The 22,803-nt window shown below is 34.2% G+C and overlaps 1 protein-coding gene and 1 pseudogene across 1 annotated transcript in view; both read right to left on the bottom strand.

Moving 5' to 3' along the window:
- Window positions 1-22,803, bottom strand: part of PRKG1 (protein kinase, cGMP-dependent, type I) — a 1,084,330-nt gene that overhangs the window by 582,789 nt on the left and 478,738 nt on the right. The gene's annotated exons all lie outside the window — the stretch shown is intronic.
- Window positions 6,012-6,130, bottom strand: LOC111740836 (annotated as a pseudogene).

Genomic DNA, 22,803 nt, shown 5'->3' with positions numbered 1-22,803 from the left:
CCTGAAATAAGGACCACCATACTGAGTCATCACAAAATACCCAGCGACCAAACTAGGCACTACTTAAAGCCAATCTAATTTGTCGCTACCTTAGGATTTAACAAAAGGTGTTGTCTTGTATTTAAGTTTTTTCTCAAAAGGAATAGGACTCAAGAAAAATTGTCAAGTAAATCACACTGTTCACCCCATTTGCTACGTTATCACATCAAAGGCTTTGATACAGATAAAAACAGCTTAGAAGGAAAACATAAGGCAAATTTGACTAGTAAAAAGTCATGAAGAGAAACAAAATAAGCCAAGCATGGGGCAAAGAGATCTCTGGATTCCAGCTGGGCAGGTGGATCAAATGAAAAGACCCTCCTATTTACCTGGGTGCAGGCTTCCCAGATGTTGGCCTAGGGCCCAAAGCTTATCATCCCTAATGCAATATCCAAATCATCCTCGGCTCTTGGGATGGCCTAAAATGCTTAGTTAATTAAATATTTATTGAGCACTATTTTGTGCCAAACATAGTGTCTTCTCATGGAGATGTTAAACATCAGTCAGCTTATTCTTGCACTCTTAATTCCAACTACCGAGTATTGTAAATAAATAAAGCATAAAGTGAATAACTAATTATAAAATGAATAAGAACCAATATTGTATCATCTAAACTTGTTAAATTATAGAATTGATTATGATGAATCAATGGCTTTGCTTCTGGCTGCTGGAAAATCTCTAGGCCAAAGCCTAGCCAAGGTCTCCAAAATCCCAAGGCAGTGTTGACTTCCCTCTTCTAAATCAATTGTCAAATATACTCATAAGCCAATAAGAAGGGTGTGATTGTTAATAAAAAAAAAAAAAATGCAAACTCACGCATTTAAAACCATTTCCTTCTATAAAGAACTTTAGGGAACTTACAGTTTAAAAACAAGATAAAAATAAGCCACTAAACGGAAGTTTCCCATATGTTTATGTCTTAATGAAACACTCCATAAATGTTGAGTGCTATCATCTAGATTCTCTTGATTTATTTACTCAACCAAGTTATCCTTTTGATTAACTACAAATTTGTTTTAACAGCCTTAAAGGAATTTATATTTTTCACTGCTCTTCTAATCTATGTAAAAGATTAGAAGCTGAAGATTTATCATTTTTATTTTCTTTGTTTTGTGATCTTGGACTATTTATTTAATATTGTTTAGCTGAATTGTTTCCTTTTTCTTTAAAGTATCTAGAGAGGCTGCATTGAGCAATTGGCAAGTGATCAACCAAGTGATTAATTTAGACCTATAATTACTATTGAATTGATGAACAGGAGTCACATGCATTCAACACTGAGTTTCTTGGAAGAGAGAAATAATGTGTTAGAGCAATTCACATTAATTCATACATTGTTTACTGCAATTGTGCCAAAACAGCCATCTGTCTAGGACTTTTTTTTAATCTAATTATTATTTGGCACATCGATTGGTTTTTCCTGACCAACACCCAAGTACTAGTCAACAGGTGTCTTTTATGGCACATTACCCACAGTGAGTTTTGACCACTGGTATTTTAAGAGGCCGGGGGGGTGGGGGTGGGGGCGCGGGGTGGCGCAGGGGAAATCTGTCCTAAATTCTAATTTTATCTTGTATTTTCTTTCTAATCTTAGCCAACTTTCTTATAATTGTGAAGTTTTCCCCTTATTTTGAATAAATATTTTAACATTAAAAGTGATGCTTTTTTTGGCTTATGTTTGTACATTACATTCTTATTCTGCTTTAACATTGTTGGCATACAATTTAACCTCTTTGTCATTGTTATTGTGAAAATAATTAAGGTCATCATTGCATTTCCTTTCCAACCTATTTCAACCTAACTCCACCTAATTTATATTTTCATCATTTCTATTAGTGGCTTCTAATAGAGATATTACATTCTCTATACAGAACTGAAACACAGGATAAGCTACTACGTTCTGCACAAGAGTAAAATTGCCACGTATTCCGATCATCTTCTAAACATTGTTTTATAGCTTCATCTGGAAACCATAAAGATGGAATTTATTGTGACAAATGCAAAGCTGATTCTTTACAATTGTCGGTGTTTCTAGAAATCACATAGCTTCTTAGCCAGCATCTAGGTAGGATGTGTATCTTAACTACCCCCTCAGAGAAATATTCCAACTACTTTAAGGTGACTCAGTTAAGGATTTCAGATAAGAACACACAGATTTGATCAATCAGATTCTGTCTCTCCCCTAGCTTAAACCTGAGAACAGCTCTCCTTAACCATATCAAGTTTCAGACCTACCTATAGGTTGATAGTCAAGATCCCTCTTGGCCTGGTCCCAATTATGTTTTCTCATATACTCTACCCTCCAATCATTCCCAATTATACCATTTTAAGACGTATCGAAGCCTATGATATAACTATAAATATACTTATACTTTTCCTCCCTTTGACAAATTTCCCCTTCCTATTTGTTGAAATCCTAATCCTACTACACAGTCTCATTCATTACAACTTCCTTTGTAAAGCTTTTCTAGTTGTCACCTTTATCATTTTCACAGATCTTTTACCTCCTCCCACTAAAGTATGTATATAATTTTGACTTAGTTATAATATTATGTACTCTCTTCTCCAATCTAAGTGATATGTGACCAACCACAGAAATTGTTGCATTCTCTAAAACACCACAAACTGGCAACTACATTTTTATTAAATCAAGACTCCAAATGCTACTTCCTCAAAAGAGGGGTTTCCAGAGCTCTTCACAATTACTAATCTAATTAGCGATGAAAGTGTCATCTCTTCTTGTTGAAAAATCTACAGCTGAGGGTCATCAATTGTCAACCAAAGGCTTACAGATAAATTTTGTTTGGCCTGTCCCCAAGAAACCAAGCCAACATTCTTAAGCCAGGAGATTTCTTGTTAAAGATCTGGATTTGGCTTCTCCTGAAAAAATTGAAAATCACTGGGCCTTACTTCCTAAATGACAACCATCTGCTGGAGCTGAGTGGGGAGGGCTAGTTAGGCAGGGCACGTATCCTCATTTTGCCACAGACAATAATCAATCTCTTCTCTCTCCGTAATGAAGAGTCCAGTTGTCGTTTATTATGTCTATAGCTTCACTTTTTAATAATACACAATACTTTTCTGTAACCAGGGATCTGTTAAAAGTAAGAAAACAAAAGCTTCACCAAGAATGTCATGTGTTGTTGTTCTTTTTGAATTATTATTTTATCTAATTTGATTGATAAGTACTTTTGAGTTTGCAATGATTGATTTATATTTCTCTTTGCCTCAGAATATTCAGCTAAATTGTTTGAAGGGTAAGAATTTGTTCAAATGAAAAGTAAGTCTACTATTATTATCAGGATGGCAATATCATGTTAAAAATTTATTTTTTCTCTTAAGATAGAAAAGAAAGAGAAAGTCAACAAAATAGATCTGGAAGGATTTGAGGGAATTATTTTTCTAGATATATGAGTGGTGGCCTCTAGACCTTCACTCAGGCCACTGAGAACTAAATCAACTCTTTTTTATATCTCTGATTGGCAACAGTTGAAACCTCAAAACCTCTGCTCAAATCTAAAGGTCTACTGCTAGCCAGAATCATTTACGGACTATAGCTAAGCAACAATGGTTCAAATCTAGTGATTAAAAACTAAATGTAAAGATTACATGAGCTTAAAAACTAGATTCATTTACTTGAGGATAGTCTTTAAAAGAAGGAATTTAATAGAGGCTGATAATGGTTTGAATTACTAAGGCTCTAAGCATTACCCTTACAACACAACCAAGAAAACTATTGTTTAAAAAGAAAATATTTACTCCTTCTGTCATTAAGGACTCAACATGTTCTCAATTATTTTTCTCAGCCCAAAGAGAAATGTATCATTAGGCAGAGTTCTATCACAGGACAATCAGAGACCCTTTAGCAAAACGACCAGCCCCAACTCAGCCATTAAAGAGAACATCTTTTCAGGTATAAGCATAATTTTGCACTCAAATTAGAAAATGTCTTACCGCAGCAGTCCCCAACCTTTTTGGCACCAGGGACCTGTGCTCCTATAAGAATCTAATGCTAGTGAGCTGAGGTGGAGCTGAGATGGTGATGCTAGCGCTGGGGAGTGGCAGCAAATACAGATGAAGCTTCACTCACTTGCCCATCACTCACCTCCTGCTTTGTGGCCAGGTTCCTAACAGGCTGGTACTGTCAGTGGATATTTCAGCTCGGTAGGAGAGCACTAAAAGATTAACCTGGCTACCTCAAATAGGCAAGAATTTGAAAGGATGATAAGAACATAAGGAGAAAGCAAAGTTTTTTTCACAGTCCTAAAGCTATACTTACTATGGTACATACACATACGCTTGCAAAAGCAATGGAAAAATTCACCCTCTTTTTCAAAATCCTTTTTATGTAATTCAAAGACCAAGTTATTTCTGAGTTTCAAGCAAAAACAGAATATTTGAATGGTAGCCTTTTTTTTTCTCATTGTATCTTAAAAACAACCTATATATTCTTTAAAATCATGTGTGGTAACTTTTTAACAAACTATAAAAAGTTTATTTATTTTTTTAATTTTGCTAGATTTTATCCAAATAGTACAGTAATCTGAGATTCTAGTACACTTAAGAAGGAACTTCTAATGCCTACTCTTCTGTCCTTCAGAGCAATTGCTTTCAAGTTTTTTGACCAAGACTCACAGCAAAAACATGTTTTACATAACAACCCAATATGCATATAAACAAAATTAATGAAATGATACTTATTCTTACTAACTCCTCTACACTCCTATATTTGCATTTATGTTCCATTCTGTTTCATAAAAACAAGAATGCTTGTTGTACTCCCATTAAATTGATTCTGTGGCACACTAACAAATTGCAACTTGCAGTTTGGAAAACTTCAAGTTTTTTGCTGTCAGAGACATTTACTAGTATGTTTCTATTCAATTTATTAACTAAATGGAAAAAAGAAACAGGAAAAATTTTGAGATGTTGAATAAAAATATAATAATGTACATCAGAGCTATGTTGAGAGAAAACACATATAGTAATTTACCATTGAAAACAAGACCACAGAAAGAGTGTGACTTTTAGCTACCATTTCAGAAGTCTTTCTAGGTGCTTCATTCTCTGCTAACTGCTTCCACATGTTCCAAGTTTCAGAAAAACACTATTATTCATTATAATTACCCCATTTTGTAGATTAGAAAAAGGAAATTTGGAAATCTGACTTCAGAAAGCCTTGGCTATCAACTATTATGCTGTTCTGTCTTCCACTTGCCATTTCTATGTCCTAATGATTCCAGCAAGTAACAAAATCAGAACATATACTTCATAATTAGTAAACATTTCAAAACATTTAGAAGAGGCATCTATCTACTTGGTCCACAAACAATTCGTCAGGCTTTAGGATTTTACATATAGAACAAAAGTTAATCGGGAGGGTTTCCTTAATCAGAAGAAAGATCACATGGGATCCTATTCACTTCCAACAGTAAGGAACACAAAGCACTTTCTATATGCTGACATTGCTGAGCAACCTTCAAAATCTGTCTCCACTTTGCAAATAAGGAAGAAATAGAGAGGGTTTAACCAACCTGCCCATGCTTTTACCCATAATCATTTTTTTCATTCCCTAGACAAACTGAACTATTTGAGTTTCCCAAACACAACATGTTCTTTTGTGTATCTACAATATTGCACAAGTTTTTATTTCTTTTTGCTACACTTCCCCCTCCCTTTTCCAATTAGTTTATTTCTTCAAGACTCAATTGAAAGATCACTCAGGAAGTTTTTCCTGACTTCCTTCCCAACTTGTTAAGCGCCCACTCCTCTTTGCTTCCTTTCCTTTATAATAGTACTTATATTTTCATTGTCAGTTGACTTACTGGTGAATCTCTCTCTTTTTTTCTTTTTCTTTTCTTTCTTCCTTTCTTTTTTTTTTTTTTTAGATGAGGCAACCCTTCGTTGACTTCACAGATTGCAAGGACCTTGTCAGCTTACAATCCCTTATTTTTTTATTTTTTTATTTTTTACACCTATAGCATCTAGTCTTCCTAGGTGGTCTCCCATCCAAGTACTAACCAGGCCTGACCCTGCTTAGTTTCTGAGATCAGATGGGATCGGGCTTGTTCAGGGTAGTGTGGCCATAGCCTTGGTGAATTTCTTGAAGCCGAGGTTATGACTTTCATTTCTGTACTTCCGTACATGGCACTATGATAATTTTTCATTAAATGTTTGCTAGTTGAATGAATGAATGAATCAGTGAATTAAAAAAAAAAAAACATGTAGTCTAAATAAATTAGTTACTAATCAAAAAGGGAACCTGATGGAAAACCATCTACCAATAAAGTTTTCCAAGACTGACCCTAACTTCAACCAATCAGTCCCCAAGCTGATATCAATACCAGATTTAGCTGAGCTGGTATTAAATAATAAAGAATGACATATAAAAAGATGCTCAAGGTCATTAATCATCAGAGAAATGCAAATTAAAACCACAATGAAATAACACCTCACACCTGTCAGAATGGCTACCATCGATAAATCAAAGAACAAGAAATGTTGAGAGGATGTGGAGAAAAGGGAACTCTCATACACTGTTGGCGGGATGGCAAATTGGTTAAGCCACTATAGAAAATAGTCTGGAGGTTTCTCAAAAAATAAAAAATCAATATATCTTTTGACCCAGCAATTGCCCTTCTGGGTATTTATCCAAAGAAAACCAAAACAATAATCTGTAAAGATCTATGCATACCTATGTTCATGGCAGCACAATTTACAATAGCCAAGATATAGAAGCAACTTAAATGCCCATCAACAGACTATTGGATAAAGAAGTTATGGTTCATATATACAATAGAATATTATTCAGCCATTAAAAAAATGAAATCCTACCATTTGCAATGACATGGATGGACCTAGAAGTTATTACGCTGAGTGAAATAAGTCAAACAGAGAAAGATAAATACCATATAATTTCACTTATATGCGGGACCTAAGGAACAAAAAGAACTAATCAAAAACTGACTCCAAATATAAAGGACAACTGGTGATAGCCAGAGGGGAGGGGGATGGGGGGGGCTGAGTGAGTGGGGTGAAAGGTTAAAGAAGTACACATTAGTAGTTGGTAGATGGTCATAGGGAGGGGGAGCATGGCTTAGGGAATGCTATTAGCTTTAATGTGTTGGCTAGGTGGAGAACCAGAGGAGAGAAAAAGCAACTAGGGGGATCATTTTATAAACTATATAAATGTCTAACCAATGTATTATGTACTTGAAACTAATAATAAAATAAAATTTAAAAAATAATAACAAAGAATGGAAAAATTACAGAAAATTGAAAGAACACTGAAATTGCCCTAAAGACGAGATGGATTGTTGCTACATAAAATATCAAAAGCAGAAGGAATACTAAAGTCTACAAATCAATGCTGCTCTTTATTATTTGTAGGTTTTTACAGGATGCTTGGATAAAAGTTAAAAATCAAAAGAAACAATTTAAAGAAAAAATTTTCTAAAGTTTCCACAGAATAGCTTTCAATCACTATTTAAAAAAAATTATAATAGAAATTTATTTCCCTAGCAATATGCAAGGAGGATTTTAAAGACGATATTGGTTCTTTCTTGAACACAATACACAATAGGAATATGTCCTGTGATAAGGAGTTCTTAATTACCAGAATGACAAATGTTTTCTAAAACAAAATTATACATTTCACACTTCATGCTCAATGTCAAGTTATTTTTAATTGTAAAAGCTCATTGAAGAAAGAGTGAATGTCAGTCATCCAATTTCAGAGAGAGTTCTGCCTCTTTGTGATATGCATAACAAGCAGCACCAAGTCATATGCACAATTGTGAATATTCTTGCTGTATATACCAACAAAATGTTAATTTCCCTTCCCTTTGTGACAACTTTGGTCATATAAGACAAATATGAAGACAAAAGTGGCATTTGACTTTACCAATGTTGCTGTGTTGCAAAAAAAAGAAAGGACCATTACAGTTTCAGTATTAGTGTTAAGCAGATTCTCAATCAGTCTTCAAAGGAAAATAGATTATAAACTAGAGTGAACAACAAATTCCATGAGGATCTGGATGGAGAGAAGTGCAATATAAGTTGATGTTGCTCTGGTAGAAAGCAACAGTCCAGAACATAATTTGCCCTCTGATTGTCTGTGACTATTCTAGGATGAGCCTCTGAGGTTTGTTTGATTATAGTATCTAGAAAATCACAAAGAAAAATTAATCCACATATTCCTTTAAAAAAGTAATAGTTTCATTGAACTGTAATTTAATACCATAAAATGCATTCATTAAAAGCTGTGATTCAAAGATTTTTAGTAAATTTACAGTTATGCAACCATCGCAAAATTCAGTTTTAGCACATTTTCATCACCTTAAGGAGATCTCTTCTAAATATTTGTAATTAATCCCCACTCCAGCCACCAGGCAATTATTAATCTCCTTTCTGTCCCTATGAATTTATCTTTCCTTAGCATTTTAAATAAATTGAAGTATACGATCTGCAATCTTTTCCATCTGACTACCTGCCCTTAGCATAAAATTTATGCAGTTCACCTATTTTGCTACATGTATCAATAAATCATTACTTTTTATTGTTAAATAATGTTCTATTGTATGGCTATACCATATTGTGTTTATTCATTCACCAGGTGATAAACATTTGAATTATTTCTACTTGTTGACAACTGTCAACAATGCCTCTATGAACATTCGTGTACAAGTATGAACTTACATTTTTATAACTTATGTTTCTCTTAGACAAATACCTAGAAGTAGAATTTCTAGGTGCTAGAGAAAATTTATACTCAAATTTTAAAGAAATTGCCAATCTTTTCTCCAAAATGGGTGAAACATTTGATAATTCCACCAGTAATGTATGAGAGTTTCCTTTCTCCAGATCCTTCTAAACACATGTTATTGTCTGTCTTTTTTTGGTGTAACCTTTTAATACACATTCTTAAAGGACTTCTCTGTATTTTTCATACTCTAAATTCTACAATATACATTATAACCTACTTCTCTAGGCTACAAACAGCTCCCCCTGCCCCCATTTAAATTCATTTAGGGAATGGAGTGTGATAAGAACAAGAGGTTTCAAAGCAATAAAATGAAAAGGTCTTATTCCAAATACATTCTTTTATGGATAATCCAAAATATAAAATGCCTTACTCAAGCTTTGCTTTCATTAAAAGAAAGCGCACAGATAAAAGTGGGGGAGGGGTATGATCTCATTGTACTCTATGTGGATCATCATTTCTCATCTGGAATATAATGTGCAGTTTGATGAAAAATGGAGCACATATTCTTATAGAAAAATTAAAAAAAAAATGAAGAAGAAATAAAAACTAACCATAATCCCACCACCATTTTCATCTAGATAAATTTCATTGTCTTTTTTTTCTTCACATACATACATTTTACATATATTTTATCTCAAATAAGATGGACAATAACTGGAGCCCCTAAGAATGTTTAGCTAAAACAAAAACAAAAACAAAAACACTTGAAATATTATGTCTGATAAAAAGATTTGAAGTGGTAACATGAGAGAGGAATTAGATCATCAGAAGCTTTAGAGATAAGAAGTAAAAACCAGTATTTGATATAAGGAGGCAGATTTCTGTTCATTATAGAGACCACCACTGCCAATAACAACACAAAACAAATAGAAGCATCTACAGAACATGCAAGAGTAGTCAACTGAGTAGTTTCCTTCATCAGCTTCAGTGGCATTCAGAACAAAACAGATTCTATTCTCACACCATAAATCCTGAAAGAACATGTCTATCCTAATCACTGGTCCAGGAAGCAGGCGCTCATCAATCATCACTGCTAGCCTTTGGGGAGACTTAACTCTATCTTCATGGTTGTAATTCTTTTATGACAAAATAAATCCTGATATATCTTGAGTTTAAAAAATAGACTTGCCAACATATGCATCAAAGGCCAGGCTTGATATAGTAAGGGAGTCACTTTTTTTGTCATTTTATGCCAGATTAGGAAAAAACTAAGAATGCTTGATTGATGTTTATGTAACTCTTAAAAAGTTTCTGAATCACTAATTATCCATTGAGGCCCATGGTTTGAGAAATGACTTCAGGATATATTTGTAGGAGAAAAAAAAGCAAGCATACAAGCAATAGAAATTGTATGGTAATTCTTGCATTACTTTTCTAGAGAAATAGAAACAAAACACAAAACAAAACATTAGCACCATCTGTTAGAGTGGTCACCAGCTTCAGCAGGCATAAAGATAAGTGTAAACTGTGTAAAAAGAAAGACGTGAGAAAGGAGAAGAAGAGGCTTAGGAGATGGCCTGGTGAGAATCAATGTAAATATGAGCAACTCTTGATGTAATGTTTCCACTTGCCTTCTTTTTTGACTTTTCTCTAGCAACAAGATGCTTTGCATATGTCACAATTCCATAGATTTCTTTCTTCTTAAGAACTGGAATTCAATCATTAAAAAAAAAAAGTGATATCAACCACAGATAAGCTAAGATGCTATTTTATGTACCTGATTACTGAAAACCTGCTTCTAGAGCGAGAATTGGTTCAACTACATTGTGTTTAAAGCAACCTCTTCTCTATCTCCACATAGCTTTTTGAGAAACATAATATTTAGACAGATTTTGATGTGATCTGTCAGACCTCCCCAAATATGGAGATATTTGTAAATGCTCACACATAAGGCAGACAATAAAAATGTTTCTATTGATTATGACGTGTTGTTTTGGTATTTTTAATAGAGAGAAAATGGAGTAATTGTTCTTGTCATTACAGAACCAATCATGTGACTCAATTTCTGTCTCATATATCAGTTTTACTTTGAGGGAAACATATCATTTTCTAGTAAGGGACAAAATGAATCTCAGCCATGTGGGTGAAATAGGGATAATTGAAAAACCAAGGATGTTGTGTGTTCAATATCTTGCAGTTTGGGAAAGTAAAGACCAAAATAAATAATTTCCTCAAAAAAATCTGATTGGCTTTCTGATACAAGTCAGATAGCCAGCAAGCACTGTCCTTGCCTGTACCCTTTGTCAAATATAGTCAGATTTTATATTTATAATTTTCTGGGGAGGAAAATAGTGTATATTCTTAATGAAAAGTTCTATATTAAACTCTGGCATTTACCAGTATCCCATCTTATTTGTAAGTTATAGTTTACTGATTTATCTCAGACATGAACAAAATATTTCATTTTCATGACTATTTTTAATGACCATATCTGTAACAGATAAGTAATTCTAGTATAGATTCCCCAGGGTTGTCACCAAAAACTAAAAGTTTTGATGACTATTCATGTTCAAATAGTTGCCAGAGAGTTTCTATAATCTTTTAAGTTGGAAGACCTCTAGGATCTCCTGTGAATATAAAGGCATTCCCTTAGTATCTGGTCTCAGGATTCATTGCTATCTGAAAATTCTGGGTAGGATACTTTCTAGAGGATGGTGAAAAAACCTAAGGTGAAGAATTCCTGAAGTCACAGTACCCAGGCCTCCAGTTTCCTCCTTGTCACAGATTCAAGCTCTGCGGGATGACCTGAATTATTGGACCAGAGCTCATTCTTAATTTCAAACTGATATAACACAGTATATAATGAAGAAAGGCATGACATGTATGCCTATAAATGGATTTTGTATATTTTCTGTAGGGATACACATTACCTTCAAGTATCAACTTATACTTCAAAACAGCCAAATGTCATCAGATTTAGCAAACGACAAATAGCTGCACAATAAGCAAATCCAACCACTAGAGAGTGAGGAGAAAGAGGAAGGAATATGCAGGGCTGATATCGAGGGAGGTCACATTTTATTTTGTTTTTTTGATCCTGGTTCCTAATCAGTGAACCAGATCAAGAACATAAGTTTGACTTAAAAAGTTGTTTGAATTTTAGCTAAAATACACTTCTATTTTTCCCATAAGCATGCAGAAGGAGAAACAGGTTTACCAGGTCTTCAAACGTATAAATACACCAAAGCTGAGAATTATTCATTAGCATAGCTTATCTGTATAAGAATCAAATAAAATTAAACGGATATAAAGAACATTCAAAGCAGTAGATCAAATTGACAGAATTCTAGAACAAAATGAGGATAATGTTTTCAGTCAGTTGATTTTTAAAAAGACAGAGAAGTCTGGATTTTACCTCATTTTGAAAAGAGGTCTGAGTCTGTGAAGGGACTGAAAACTTGGGAAGATACTTGCATTGACACTGAGCAATAGAAACATGACTCTAGAGACTCAGTGGCCAGTATTGTATCCTGGCTAATTTACTTAGTTGTCCCTCAAATTTTCAAGTGCTTTCTCAAGATAACGCTTCAGGGGAGAGTATGTAATTACATACGTGTGATAAAGTATGCAAGATAAAGGCACAGACATAAAGCAAGATGTTCTATAAAGTAATACCCATAACATCAAAACCTTTTTGAGGTCCCCAAAAGCTTTTAACAGTGTAAAGGAGTCCTGGGACCAAGAAGTTTGCAAACTGCTGATCTGTAATTTTAAAACTCCTTGATCTCTGATCTCACCCACCCAAGAGAGATAAAGTAATTCAACTTAAGAAGCAACCAGTTTGATAACAGGTGAATGCCCTTGAGAAACAAGTAATGAAGCAGCCAAGGGCATCAAGCCAATGTCGTACATCACTCAAGGTAGAATTTCAGCCAATATGAAAGAAAAATATGAGTCAGATTAGTATAATGGTTAAGAGCACAGTCTCTGGAGTTCGAGTAGATTCTGTCTTTGATCCGTAAGGTCACAAAGGAGAATATTGGGTCATAGCCCCTACCTTACTGATGACAGTCAGACATACTAATCCAGTCTCTGATCTACTATTTGTAGTATGGCCCTGAATACTTCTCTGTGCTTCACTCTCTCGTAGGTAAAATTGGGATAATAATAGTACCTAAGTCTTAACGTCACTGTGAGAATTACCTGAGTTATGAAAGGCTCTAGAGCAGTGACTAACACATAGTAAATAGTTAAGTATAAGGACCAATAAGATTAAAATTAAAGTCACAAAAAATCATTGGGTGGGACCCTGGTCCTAGAAATTATGGCCTGAGAAACACAGGTCTTTAAGCCTGAAATGGCTTAAAGTAGGAGAGATGATGGCTGCATCATCATTATATTTTTCTTTTATCTAAAACTGAACCAAAAATGGGACAGGGATAATTCTTCATCATGCACCAGGAAGTGGTCTGTGACCTTGAACCTTCAGCATCTCTGAGTGAACTGAGAACTAATGGTCACAGAATTAAAAAAAAATTATTTTGTTTTTACTATTATGCTCAAATCCATCTTTGGTGTTATTGTCTAAAAGTTTATCCTGAGAGACTCTTTGAGTAATTTTTCAAGACTTTCTACAATCTTCAGTTCAGTGTTACAAATGCTCGTAGAACATCTATTATGTCAGAAATTATGCTAAAATTTGGAGAACCAAATTTTCCTATAGTCCACATTACCTTCAAGCGATGATCTACTTGAATCGAATTAAGAGTGTTAGAGTTCGTTGAGACATAAAGGGTAAAATAGCATCTCCTAAAGGCAACTATCATTCAGGTAAATATTCTGCTAGTTTGTCAACTTATGTAAGCCATAAAAAGACTTTAAACTAGTCACAGTGTGTTCGAATCAGAAGTACAGCCTAAAAGAAACTTTAAAGAAACAACTGCAGATACATAGACAGGAAGCAAGGTCAATTGATGCTTCTCTAATAATATCTTATTGGATGACAATGCTTCTTCTCTTTCTTCTCCTTGGAAACATCATAAATGAGGGACTAAAAATGACCCACTTGCACATTTATAAATATGCTTTAGGACAGTCCTGGGGTAAATTACCTATTATCTCAAAAACCCTTTCAAGCTTGATTGGAGAGAACATGTAAATGGTTTCTTTCTTCCTGCTCCTAGGGGCTTAGCTGTCCTGTCTGTGATGATAATGCAATCATCTGTAGAAAACACAAATTTCATAATTAACATTAAAGCCCTGGGAAGCTTTCCTTATGAAAGGGAGACTCGGGCAGACCCCCACACAGCTATCAAAACAAGAGGGTTTGGTTTGATTTGATTGGATCTTAGTTAAGTGATTTATATCCTCTTTTTAAAATTTCATATTTGCAGAGCCTTCAAGGCACAATTTCCTGATTGTCTTTCAGGGAATCTTCCCCAGCCTGTTCTAACCAAATGAAATGTGAAAACATCCAGTCAGGTTCAAATTTCCTTCACAGGACAGGACATCACAGGGCAGGGCATCAGTCAGGGATTCATAAGACAGAGCATTATTATGTGCCCACTTTCTGTCCTATATGTACACTTAATCTACTTGGGTCATAGACTTTTTCTTGACTCTTCCCTTTTCCCCAAACCTCATCACTCAATTCTGTTCATTTATACAAATGATTTGTCAAATCAATCTTTTTCTCTTTTTTTCCCCCTCACCACTTACTTTCTCTGGAGTTCTTATCTCATGTAGCCTGTTTTTCCTTCCTCTAATCTTCCACTAGTTTAAAATGCCTAAGTGTTTGAAATGTAGAGGATGTCATTCTCTTGCCTAAAATATTCAATGGCTCTCCATTGCCCATAAATCTAAAGCTCTATATCACCCATAAATCCAATCTCTCTTTTGCTTTGTTCCTTTATCTGTGAAGTAGAAACAATAGGACTTATTCATAAGATTGTTGTAAGTATTATAGGGAGGAAATATATGCAAAATGCTTAGAATGGTGGTTGGTGTTCATGAAGTAAAAAAGTTTGTCTGCTATAATGATGAAACTCATAATTCCAACAACAATAATAACTATTTTTCTTGAAAGCATAACTATGGGTTCTGGAGGTGAAGCTCCCTCCACATACTCCAGCTCTTTCCTTTCATACACCATTGTATTTTGTTCAGAAGCACTTGAAATAGACAGGGTTAGCTTATTATGAACTAAAAATATCAGTTCCTGACAATTCCTAGGGTTATTACAGACCTCAGAAAATAAAGACCAATAGTCTTAGTGAAGTCCAGGACAGCAGTGGCATACACCCCCAGCAAAAAACAAGTTTTTTTTTTTTTTTTTTCCTTCTATCAGCAACCTTCAAGTTTCCTTAATGTCTGGAGCCAAGATAGAAGTCTCAGGTTTGAGGAGTGATTACCATTCTCCTTTGACAAAGATGCTATCATCAGAGGCTCTGAACCCAGAAAGAGAACTTCTCTTGAGACAGATATAATTGCAATGAGGACAGAAAGGTCATTGATTCAACTATAGAAAATCCTGGCATATAAAAAGCTGCTTAAATGATGATGCTCATCCCTCATGTTAAATTATTCTGTGTGTGGTCACACACTTATGTTGTCTGGATAAAGGCATAACCTCTTGCTCTTTTGGCTGTATGCTTTTCCATTATGCAAGTATAACTACTCCTTTGCTTGATTAAAAGGAAAAGTAGGCAAGATATAGAGGAATAGGGACTTTATTGTTTCATGTGTTTCAAAATATTTGAACCAAGCCACCATAAGTCTCACATCCCGGCATTAAAATGTGATCAGAACTAGCATTTAATGGTTAGCAAGTAGCGGGTAGATTTTGAAAAACTCAAAATGAAAATATGTCCCAGCAAATATTTGAAAATTTTATCTTAATTTATATATTAATTGAGTCAATCTCTACCAAATATTATTTGGGGAGGAAAAAAAAGTGATATTTTAGCAACTAAATACCCTCAATACAAAGAAGCATTGTGGGTGGTTACTAATTATACAAGTGGATTGATTCCAAAAGTTATATACATATAAAATATGGACTTAGAAAGATTTATCCACCCCCTTATCCCTCCGATCTAAAATGATGGACCATAATAAAAATGTAGTATTAATTTCAGCAGAGGATACCAGGCATTTATCTCTCTTTTCCCTCTACCTCATGATCAGATGGTAGGAATAAAACTGGCTCAGAGATATTAGGGTAGCTCCTGCTGCCTGTAATGAGGGTATTATTTACCAGAGTTATAGAGGGAGACCAGAAAGATGAGACAAGACATAGGAATGAGAGCCAGGGAGATCTTTGGAGGCTGGAGCAGGCAGGCAGAGCTTACCAATTGAGCACTGTCACCAACTTTCCTTTTTTTCTCATATATGTGAGAGTCCATTGCTTCCAGACAAATAGTGAAGGGCAGTTTTCCTTCTTGTTTTATAAGTACCTTCATCATATCTTTGATTTTGCTTCTTAGCCCACCAAAATATTTACTATCTTCCCTATTATAGAAAAAATGTATCTAGCCTTGTTCTAGATCAGACTTAGAAAAGACAGTAAAAATTAACTACGTCTCTTTCTATACGTCCCTGCAAATAAGAAAAAAAAAAAAAACTGTTTAAATATCAACATAAAATTAGTGACACAGAAGCTCCTACTATTACTAAGGCATTTCAGTGAGAATCTACTAACTGGATATGCATATGAATGACCATTTTTATCATTTAAGATATCTATGATGAAATTGGTTTCAGATCATTTTTAGGATTACTGGGCTTTTCATCAGTGAAACACAAAGGGAATATCATACCAACCAGGGTTCTCTCAGAAAGCTGCCACATCATCCTTCCACAGTAATCCCATTCAGTTACAGGGAGTGAGGTAGTGCAACAATCAAGTCAGCAATCAGACAGCGTGGGGTATCTTACCATTTCCTACAAATTTGCAGTTAACCTGCTATGTTTTAGTCACAGCCACTTTCTTTAGATTGCTCTATTCTGAATATAGGATCTCATTTTAGGAATAATTATTGCCTAAGAAAAGCATGAAGAAAGAACCTACTTTAGATTCACTCATTTAAGAAATGATGTTAGAATGTGCTTTACCCACGTAAAATACCTTTCTAGCTTGTTGTCAAGACAATAAAACTTTTAAACTACTAACCAGACCTACTTTGATTTGCATTCTAAATTTGAAATGAGTACTTTAATATTCCCTTTCATCCAGATGACTCCCCTAACTTCTGATTTTTCCTTTATAAACGAGACTAATGTGGCATTAATTAACTAATTAACTAATGTGAACACTTCATCTGACCTTCCGATATCAAAATATAAATGCGAAGATACCATTAGTTCTTTACACATTATGACTTGTGTAAGTACTTTATCTTCAATTGGAATTTTCACTACCATGTTAGCCAGAATAAAGTAAAATAACACAATATGCATACTTCTCATATTTCTGCAGCCAAAGACACCACTAAAAACAGTGATGGCCACATAATAAACCTCTTGAAATAGCAACTCTTTCAGATCTCAGAGAGAGTTACCAGTTTGATTACCAGGCTTACATTAATCAAAAATTCCTTGTAATTCAGTCTATCTCTATGCAACTGTTAGTTATCCAAGTAGTCTGAAGGATTAAAGAGGAAATGTATCAAAAATATTTTCTTTAAATAAGAAAAAATAGATCTTAGAAATACTGAGTAAAGCCAATAATAAATTTACCTATATTATTTGTTAAAAATTACTATGGTGCCAGGTATAGCCCTAGAAAATTATAATATGAAAATAAACCAAAATTACATCAATATTTACAATACATTTTAACAATGGTCAAAAATTCTGAAGCACCATGTCCTAGGTCTTATCTTAGGCACTTCACAGACATTGATTGACACATGTGGTCCTCAGAGCAATCTGTGAGGTAGGTGCTATTAACATTACACAGATGTATATATGGAGACACAAGATATTATTTGTCCAAAACTGGCAAGTAGACAAGTAATGCATTGAATTCAGATATTCTGACCAAGCATTTTAGTAGAATACTCTAAATTAGTTCCCACAAAATTGTATCCCTGGATTTTTACTTATAAGTCTATAGAGGGAAGGATAAAAAAATGGAATTTGATGAAGTTGACAAAAGCATATGTTTACCAAAGGCTGACCCTATTATCATTCTAACCTCTGAAGAATTTAGCAATTATTTTGCAAGATGATATCTGAAGGAGTGGGTACAATCTCTTGTGACCACAGCGGCGTATGTTAAGTTCATTGGGAGGAAAGTTGGGTCTGGGTAAAATAGTTTGTTTCTTTGCTATCTATTCATTGTGTATACTCTTCCCAATTTAGTGAAGGGTTCAGCAAGCAGATATATTTTCTTCCTAGAATAAGCCAGAAAGCATCCCCCTTTGCAATCTAATTATGTAAAAGTAGAACAAAGGCCCCTTGCCATGAGATAATTCCAGATAAGGCGATTCTCTATGCTATAGGAGAACATAATTATTTTAGTATTTTAAATTGCATCCACTTTCTTTTTTAGATTGCAATTTCTGTGGGCAAGAATCACACTCTGGTTGTGAATTAGACATATTTCAGGCCCTAAAAGAGCTCATGTCCTAACGAGAAGAAAAAAATACGTAATCCATTACTAGTGATTCGGTGTAATATATGTAATGAAACAACATTTTAAAGGTTAAAAAAAATTCTAAAAGATTTAAATAGTTAAAAAGTGATAACAAAAAACACTCCTCCCTCTGTAAGAAAGAATCAGAGAACATTTCAGATGGGAAATAGTGACTTAAGATGTTATTTAAAAATATAGTAACTTGATAGGGAGTCAGCTCAGGCTAAGAGAGTACCACAGTGATTGCCCATTCTGTTGCAAGGATTCCAAAATCATCTTATATCGTTAACTCTGAAAGTGAAATGTGTTGAATATAATTCCAATTTATAAAGGCCGAAGAGATATGAAATGCAAGACACTGTGCTGTATTACTGAAAAAAGGTAAAAAAAAAAAAAAAAAAAATGAATGCGGGCTAGTTAAAATGTTTTGTAATGTGAAGAGCTGTCAGAATCAAACGTTTCAAGTCACAACTTAGATTACCATCTGCAGCCTAATTCGAGAATCCACTCTAATGGTCACACTGTTCTGTTATTTTTCTTATTTCCAAATCAGATTAGATTATCCAGACCTCTGCATTCCAGGCAAAATGGCTCAGTTTAAAAAACTATCCAATAACCACTTTATTTCTAAAATAATAGTGATAAAAAATGACACATGATTAAAAAGAAAGCAGAAACTTCTTTCACTGAGCAGACTAAGAGTCACATGGCTCACTTTGATTTGGCTTTTTCCAAATGAGAAAGGGCAGGAGAGGAATAAAGAAGCAACAATGTGCTAACAGATCTGGACGCATCAATGATGTCCTGGCAATGTTGCCTGCAGTGTAGCACCAAAACAATTTGAGACAACCGTGTGCTTCTCCTTGATTATTTATAGACTATAATCTTCAAACTGCAAGAAAACTACAGAGAAAGAATAAGTCTTTTATGTAATATCCCTTTTCATTTTCCTAAAATACTCATGTATGGTTGGATTTTTCAAACTAATTAAATTTCTCTTGACAATAATATTTATTTAATCTTGGATTCGATCACATATTTTGACAGGAAAGGAGATCACTTCAATAAATATATAGGGTGCACTTAATCTGTGCAATTATTCCCCAAGAAGTTGAGACTAGAATCATGAATAAGTCACACAAAAGAAACTTCCTACTTTACTCCAATATTTCCCAATTACAATAAAACAAAATTGGATTACAGATGATAGCACGTAATAGCTAGAAAGGACATAGAGAATCTGCTTTCTTCCCTCCCTCCCTTCCTTCCTCCTCCCACTTCCCTTCTTCCCCTGCCTCCTACTTTTTCTCTTTCTCCTTCTCTCCCACTCTTTATCTCTCCCTTTCTCTCTGTCATAAGCCAGGAAAATGTTTGTTTTCCCAATCATCTATATATTCTTAAGATTTCACAAAGGACCTAGATCTTAGTAAGTGACCAATAAACAAGAAATGTTGCTGTGTGACCAAATTTGATGGAGATGTAATGCTAAATATGTACATTTTATTTCTATTGGCTAGTATTCTTCCAGAGAGATAAAGTGCTTAGCTTATGTTCATGTAGCTAACTTTGATAGAATTAAAAACAGAATCAAGGTGTCCTAACTTCCAGCCTTGTGGTTTTTCCAAATTTAAATGTGAGAAAATTTTAGCAATAGGGATCTTGTTATCTATGATGTAAAGAAGACTATAATCATCAGTGTTATAAAATAGAGTCCATTCATAACCATGTACATATTAAGACAAAACACTCGTTCGCATTCTTCAAAGTCAAATGACCTACCCAAGGCCAACATGCAAATACCTTGGAAACAGGAAGATGTTATAATATGATGGATGTGACAAGTAAATCATAAAACAAAAATGGAGACCTGTCACTAAGCGGTTATTTAATTTGGAGAAGGAAAAGGCATCTCTAATCTGAGTTCATCTAGCACTATAAAAATCAATTTAAAAATAATAATGTGCACTTAAATAAATTGCCATCTTGCCTCTAGTGATTTTAGACATGGTTTTATTACACTGTAGATGTCCATAAGCTATGTTAGTAGAAGCTCACACATATGTGTGCATGTCTACATACATATTTTGAAAGCAACATTACAAGGGGAAAAGAAGCTTACTGAAAATAAAGCAGTATTTTGTAGTCATAGCAACCCCAACTTTTTAAAAAGCAATGTTAGACAAGAAGAACTCACCAAGAGATACATCAAGTTGTTATAGCAACTAAATATGGCCTTAGAAACAAGTTTACATTAAAATGGCCAGAAGGTTATAATGGTAAAAGACTATTATAAAAATATATCATTGGAGAGCAAAGGTTTAATTTTCACCTTGCTCTAATCAGGACTTGCGTCTTATGCTTCATTAGGATGAAACATTTTCTCAGGCCATCCTCCTAACAAAATACAGCTACTGTGGCAACAGGAAAAGATATTGTTTTGGAATAACTGATAATAATTAGTAGGGTCAAAATAAGTTCATCAGTAATAATAATTTAATCCTTTCTTGGTGATAAAAAATATTAAATCAAAAACAGAATAAAAATACTCAAATGGGGTTATCTGAAAAGACAGGAAGAATGGGTCTAGAACATTTTAGTCAACTATCAAAATTCTTCCCAATTAATCTTTATTTATTGACTTGAACGTTAGTTAGGTACTATTGAGCACCTAATGCTCCACTTAGATTAAACATCATATAGTTCAAAATTTTATTGATACCCAATGAGTTAAAATAACAAGAACACATTTGGCCAACCTTATTGAGTGACTAATTACATAAAAATCTTGGTCAGGGTAATAAGAAGCATAGAAAAATGAAGATACAGTTCCTTGCCAAAGGCAATTTTCAGTCTAGTTACTAGACAGTAGTAGATGGGAACTCCAAATGGTAAGATCCTTGAAAGCAGGGACTATTTTTGTGTCCTTGGAGGTTTCACAGTTCTTGATCAAAAGTGGACAACAATTATCAGTGCTAGTTTCTCTGATATAAGGCTTACGCAGCCACATAAGCTCAGTTTCAAGTTATTGTTATTAGCATGAATGATAGACATATGACGATTAAGATTTTAGGGGTGTATTTTTTCTATATCTTCCCATCATCTTTATTTTACTGTTTTTCTCCAATATCTACTTAAATAATTTTACAAAGTAATTTTGGAGTGATCTATTTCTTTTGGAATTTTCATTTCTATTCTGGTTTACACTGGTTTTCTATAAAATCTATTATTTTGAAGAATGTCAAATTGATTCATTGGTATTAAAGAAGCAATATATATATCTTCCCATTTCTGTTTTTCAATACAATTCTCACCCTCTGTTACTTTCTGAAATATCACACATACTGCTGCAGACACGTGTACATTCTCCTGTGTGTATTCATTATTGGTTGTTTTGCCATAGAACCCTGAGAAAATTGACAATAGTCTGTATGGAAAGCTTTTGAAAAGTAAATGATTTATCTGTCAGTCTTTTCCACTGAAAAACTGACAAACTCACCAAATAGAAGCTTTGTTTAATATCATTTAAAAACTGAGTTATGAAGAAATATGAAATATGCCAAGGGATTGGTCATGGTATAGTATTCCTAATTATTCCATTTAGTCAGAACAAATTATGCCCTCACATTGCAAATACTATTCTCAATAGCACTTAAATAAATGGATCCCTGAGAACTGAAGTAGCCACATAAAGTTGTTAAGGGTGATTTTAGAACCTCATGTGATTGGTAAGCATGCATGATTGGAATAAGAAAGCATACAAACATTCCGTAACTTACAGACCAGTGATTCATGGTTTGCTATAATGAATTAAAGGAAAATTTTTAAAGGAGAGTATTGTGATATTTTTTATCTTATCCTGACAAATAAAATTATGATTTTCTTTTCACTCTAGAAGGTTAGCATAGCTTTCTAGCAAAGAAGAAAGCATATATCAGCCAGGATAAGAGTGAATTTGAAAGGAAATTGAAAAATCATACTTTTGCTTAGGCCAAGATAAGTCCCATTAAAGAAGGCTGATTCACTTGAAGCTTGGTCCAAAAAAACACTTTTTCTGCCACCAAAGTAAGTAATCGATCCTATTGTATTAGCAATCATTTCCCCCTACACATTATACACACAAAATAGAGAGATTTGTTGTTAGAGCCTGGTGCCGTCGATGGAACAGCACTGACAACTGCTAATCATAATTCAGCTTAAATAGAACTAAAAGTTCTATTTAAGGGGACTGCTTTGTAAAAGGGCATTTGAGAAGCAATTTTTCAAAATTGCTTATGGTGTACTTTTATTTTATTTCTTATCTAGCTTTCAAATAATCAAGTTGATTATTACTTTAAAGGGCATTTCCATCTTAGAAAACGGAGAGATGTAATTGGTTCAGAACAGCCAAGTGAAAGAAACTACCCTGGGCAACATCTTGAATATT

The sequence above is a fragment of the Pteropus vampyrus genome, unplaced genomic scaffold, assembly GCF_000151845.1.
Source record: "Pteropus vampyrus isolate Shadow unplaced genomic scaffold, Pvam_2.0 Scaffold68, whole genome shotgun sequence".
NCBI lineage: Eukaryota > Metazoa > Chordata > Mammalia > Chiroptera > Pteropodidae > Pteropus > Pteropus vampyrus.
This window is presented reverse-complemented; position numbering and strand designations above follow the sequence as displayed.